The 6,000-nt window shown below is 39.8% G+C and overlaps 1 protein-coding gene across 5 annotated transcripts in view; it reads right to left on the bottom strand.

The window, feature by feature from the left end:
- LOC106573252 (ankyrin repeat domain-containing protein 27) overlaps positions 1 to 886 on the bottom strand; it is a 38,593-nt gene extending 37,707 nt beyond the window's left edge. For 2 of the 5 annotated variants that reach the window (XM_014148155.2, XM_014148153.2), the window contains exon 1: positions 745 to 886. The gene's annotated coding sequence lies outside the window, so the exon portion shown is untranslated. The remainder of the gene's footprint in view (positions 1 to 744) is intronic. The other 3 variants (XM_045696910.1, XM_045696907.1, XM_045696909.1) reach the window with 2 other exon arrangements.
- Positions 887 to 6,000: the final 5,114 nt, after the last annotated feature.

Consider the following 6,000-nt stretch of genomic DNA (forward strand, 5'->3'; position numbering starts at 1 on the left):
TATAATTTTTTCTGCATTCTTGGGGGAACTTCCATGTCGGTCTCAACCATTTTTGGATGTACAAGTAGCCCAAAAATCACATGTTGCTCTGCACCCACTCATGTGCAAATGATCATTAGGCCTATGTTCTTATTAGTCTTCCCAAGACCTCACTGTGGATAGGCTGGTCATGCCTAGAAAGAATACAGCTTTTGTTAAATTAGCTAACCATAACCGAATTCTCCTAACCTGCTATGTTAAATTCTAACCTGCTACAAAAAGTCAAAAATGACAAAAGCTGTATCCATTCTAGTCACAACGAATAGGCCAGGTGCCCCAGGGATACTATAGTTCCACATGTTGAACACTTCCAGGTAATGGCTAAACAATATTCCCGAAAATTGTGAAATGTGGTAACAATTTCGTGTGATGAGCTGTACGTGACAATCAATGTCAAACAAATGCTTGTTTTGTAAGTGGAATCAAGCAAAACAGCATTGAACTCGATAACAGCTGCCCAGATCGAGAGGAACACTTCACTCAAAGTCGTAGCAATCAAGTCAATGTTCTGCCATTTCGACATTGACCATTGGTAGAGGTTTCAATGCCAAATATGTGTTCTTACATTGGCTAGCAAGTTAGCTAGCTAACGTTAATTTAGCTAGCTAAAAGATGAGCAGCTAACGTTTTCTGTCACAACAACAGCAACCTCGGCTTGGATGGACATTCATACAAACACAATATATAGCTATGTCCGTAACGTACCTCTTTATCTGCTAAACACACCGGAATCGCATCGCAAATTGCACTTCTTCAAAAGCCTGACCGTAAACAGAAGAAAGTCTACCATTTGATGCCTGTCTGGCTGTCAGCACTACCGGTCTCTCTAACTTGATGACGAGGAAAATATTGACTAATGTGGTTTAGTCAACCAATCAGGCGCGGCAAGCCAATCCCGTAGATCCTGATACGTTGGTGAAGGCTGAGCGCTCGTGAAAACGTCAAAGGAAAGGATGACACCACCGTGCAGTGTACGAAATCTAATAACAGTATACCGCAAGTCAACATGTGGGTCCTAAAATAATATATGACTGCCCTGAGAAATCTATTTGGATCACCATCAATTTGCAGAATAAGATTGTCAAAGGTGGTTTCTCCCTCCACCCTACCACTGACTATTGTACTGGATTGAAATGTTGCATTTGTTTGGTAGATACAGAAGTTATTGTTACAGAACAACGTGATCTATATTTAAGTGTGATAAAACAACAAACATGTAGGCCACAAAAAAATGCACTGGGGTCTAGTTCTCCTCAGGTCTTTATCCTTCCAAAATATGTTTTTTCCTACCATCTCCTTTAAAGCGATAATGCTTAATTTGGTCAACGGTAAACATAGCGCTGATCTGTATTGCAAAAATAGCTCTAATTTTGCTTAATTAACTGGTCCACATAACATGTCCCCATTTTGTTTAGGTGGGGTGTGGCAAAGTTCAATGGGGGAATTTCGTGTCTCTTCAGTAGTGGGGTCTTCCTATCTTCACCAACAAATTAGAGCAGTTTGCAGCTGAAGGTGCAGCAAGCTCATTGATGGTTCGTTTTTTTGTGGCAGTTATCTTCCCTAAAGGCTGTTTACCGAAGTATTATGCTGCATTTATAACCAAGTGGGAAGGTGGTAATTACCAGTTGTGAAATCGTATTGGATTTGGATGCATTCACATGCTTTGATCTCATTGTGAAACACAGATTGGCTAATGGCCAACAAGCTGTGTCAACCATAAACTAAAAGTACAGCAATCATGCTTGGCAACAAATGATAGAGTTCAAAAACCATATTAATATATTCACAGGAGGTTGGTGGCACCTTAATTGGGGAGGACGGGCTCGTGGTAATGACTAGCGGATTAGGTGGAATGGATTCAAATACACAAAACACATGGTTTCCAGGTGTTTGATGCCATTCCATTTTCTCTGTTCTGGCCATTGTTATGAGCCGTTCTCCCCTTAGCAGCCTCCTTTCTTTTTATAAATAACGTTTTCTTATTGCATTTAACTGCTGACAATGCTGTTATCAAGGTCATTTCCATAGTAGGTGACGTCAGAGGCCAGCATGTGAAGGAAGTTGTGGCTCAGGGATGATGGACAAGTTTTCCACTAGTAATTACCTGTTGGAGGGGTGTTCAAGTGGATTTTTCCCAGTCGTATGTTGTAAATACCACTTGGTAATTATTTCTTTTTTATTAGGTGTGCTTGAAAAGCAAAATAAAACTCTACATTTCTTACATAGTCCTATTATTATTATTCTGTGTTATTGACTGTACGTTTGTTTATGTGTAACTCTGTGTTGTTTTTGTCGCACTGCTTTGCTTTATCTTGACCAGGTCGCAGATGTAAACGAGAACTTGTTCTCAACTGGCCTACCTGGTTAAATAAAGGTGAAATACATTTTTCTTATATATATATATATATATATATATATATATATATATATATATTCGCCACTCGAGAGCTGAAACGATTTAAGCTATTAACACAAAACAAACTGCCAAATGTCCAGACTGGATTTTTGATACTATGTGTACTTTATGAACTATAACTATTTTAAATTAGCATAAATTAACATGGGTTTAAATGAGAACCATAGGAATACAGATGTAGCTTTTCAAAATGAACCTGTTCCTTGGCCAATTAAGCTACAAGACAAACTTTAAAACATTCAGGCTATCCCAACTTCAAACTCTTTCAAATCTTTATTAAATATAACTATACATTTGCATAAAATAACTTGGTAACGGTACCAAGTCAATGTGTGGGGGTACAGGTTAGTTGAGGTAATATGTACATGTAGGTAGGGGTAAAGTGACTATGCATTGACAATAAACAGCGAGTACCAGCAGGGTAAAAAAGGGGGTCAATGCAAATAGTAAGGGTAGCCATTTGACTCTGTTTAGCGGTGTTATTGACATTGCCTGGTATAGAGGTTCTAGATGGCACGAAGCTTGGCCCCAGTGATGTACTGGGCCTTACGCACCACCCTCTGTAGCGCTTTGCGGTCGGATGCCGAGCAGTTCCCAAACCCAAGTGGTGATGCAACCAGTCAGGATGCTCTCGATGATGCAGCTGTAAAACCTTTTGAGGATCTGAGGAACCATGCCAAATCTTTTCAGTCTCCTCAGGGGGAATAGGCGTTGTACCCTCTTCATGACTGTCTTGGTGTGTTTGGACCATGATAATTTGTTAGTGATGTGGGCAAAATTCAAAAGGCACTCGCACATCTGAGCAATCTTGTTGCAGGTGCATGGCAACAGTTGAAACAGGTTAAAGGAAAAAGGAAACCGCACACTGCTCTTAATAGCATCACTGATATTTAATAAGCTTACGTATCGGCCTAACGGCCTTCGTCAGAGCTTTTGTGAATTTTCTGAAAACAGCACCTCTATGTAGACCTAGCCCCACCCACATCCGTTCCACGCATGGAAAGGGGTTGAAGGCAAAGGAAAAATAAATAAGTGCTACCAAACATAACAATATGCATTTCACAAATACTACAAAAGTGTATAAATAAGACGCATTGAATATGTACATAAAACCACAATGAGGACATATCAAGTTTTCATTAATCATTGGGTACATCATACGAAAAACATCAGAGTAATCTTAAATAGGGACATATTTTAAATTCACAACATAACATACATAGGCATTTCATCATTAAGTCCTTTAGGAAATAATGTCTGGAGGGTGAAAATCCAAAAACATTCTCTTTTGCTCAGAGTATTGTTAATATCACCTCCCCTGTCTGATATCTTAACTTTCTCTATGCCACAAAATCTAAAGGTAGAAATGTCATGTTTTAGGTCATTAAAATGTACTGCGACTGGATAATCCTTGTCGTTTCTCCTGATTGAACTTTTATGTTCACTAATTCTCTGTTTGAGAGAGCGGGAGGTCTTACCAACATAGCAGAGCCCACATGGACATTTAATAATGTAAATAACATGGGTGGTGGTACACGTAATGATATCATTTATTTGAAACCGAGAGAACAGAGATTTAGTGAACATAAAAATTCAATCAGGAGAAACGACAGGGATTATCCACGCAGCCGTCATACCGCTCAGGAAGGAGACGCGTTCTGTCTCCTAGAGATGAACGTACTTTGGTGCGAAAGTGCAAATCAATCCCAGACCAACAGCAAAGGACCTTGTGAAGATGCTGGAGGAAACAGGTACAAAAGTATCTATATCCACAGTAAAACGAGACCTATATCGACATAACCTGAAAGGCCGCTCAGCAAGGAAGAAGCCACTGCTCCAAAACCGCCATAAAAAAGCCAGACTACGGTTTGCAACTGCACATGGGGACAAAGATCGTATTTTTTGGAGAAATGTCTTCTAGTCTGATGAAACAAAAATAGAACTGTTTGGCCATAATGACCATTGTTATGTTTGGAGGAAAAAGGGGGAGGCTTGCAAGCCGAAGAACACCATCCAAACCGCAGCATCATGTTGTGGGGGTGCTTTGCTGCAGGAGAGACTGGTGCACTTCACAAAATAAATGGCATCATGAGGAGGGAAATTATGTGGATATATTGAAGCAACATATCAAGACATCAGTCAGGAAGTTAAAGCTTGGTCGCAAATGGGTCTTCCAAATGGACAATGACCCCAAGCATACTTCACAGTTGTGGCAAAATGGCTTAAGGACAGCAAAGTCAAGGTATTGGAGTGGCCACCACAAAGCCCTGACCTCAATCCTATAGAAAGTTTGTGGGCAGAACTGAAAAAGTGTGTGCGAGCAAGGAGGCCTACAAACCTGACTGTTACACCAGCTCTGTCAGGAGGAATGGGACAAAATTCACCCAACTTATTGTGGGAAGCTTGTGGAAGGCTACCCGAAACATTTGACCCAAGTTAAACAGTTTAAAGGCAATGCTACCAAATACTAATTGAGTGTATGCAAACTTCTGACCCACTGGGAATGTAATGAAAGAAGTAAAAGCTGAAATAAATCATTCTCTCTACTATTATTCTGACATTTCACATTCTTAAAATAAAGTGGTGATTCTAACTGACCTAAAACAGGGAATTTTTACTAGGATTAAATGTCAGAATGTCACGATCGTCATATAAATAATTGTACCAAGGCGCAGCGTGAGTTCCACATTTTAATAATAGTGAAACTTCTCAAAACAACAACGATATAACAATGTGAAATACGTAGCGCACACATACAAAACAATATCCCACAATGCAGGTGGGAAAAGGAACACATTAAGTATGATCCCCAATTAGAGGCAACAATTAATCAGCTGCCTCTAATTTGGAACCATACACATACACCAACATAGAAATAAACTAACTAGAAATCCCCCTAGTCACGCCCTGACCTAAAACACCATAGAGAACCCCGAGGGCTGTCCACGGTCAGGGCGTGACACAGGAATTGTGAAAAACTGAGTTTAGATGTATTTGGTTAAGGTGTATGTAAACTTCCCACTTCAGTTGTAGCTCCATTCTTGTGTATTTTATTTTATTCCTCAACTTGTGTTATTATTTTATTTGTATTATTATTTTTAAACTCTGCATCGTTGGGAAGGGCTCGTAAGCAAGCATTTACACGTTTAGACAAACAAACAAGCAATCGATACTACCGGTAAGAACAAACAATCGATACTACCGGTAAGAACAAACAATCGATACTACCGGCGGACAGCCAGTAGGCAGATTTCCATTGGCCCAGGTTTATTCGACAAAAGCAATGTCGTGACATTGTTTTGTTGAATAATGGAAACAGCAGCAAGACAGTTCTCTTTGGTTTCCACTAGATAGCACAGCCACAAAGTCAACTTAATTTAAGGTTAGGCATAAGGTTAGCAGTGTGATTAAGGTTAGGTTTAAAATCAGAAGTGTAGAAATGGGCATGGTTTAGCTATAATCATGACTTTGTGACTGGGGTAACTAGTGACAACCGTTCTCTCCCAGTCTGTTCCATTTTGAACGTGGTGTTGTTGAATTTGTAT

This window comes from Salmo salar, chromosome ssa16, assembly GCF_905237065.1.
Source record: "Salmo salar chromosome ssa16, Ssal_v3.1, whole genome shotgun sequence".
Lineage (NCBI taxonomy): Eukaryota > Metazoa > Chordata > Actinopteri > Salmoniformes > Salmonidae > Salmo > Salmo salar.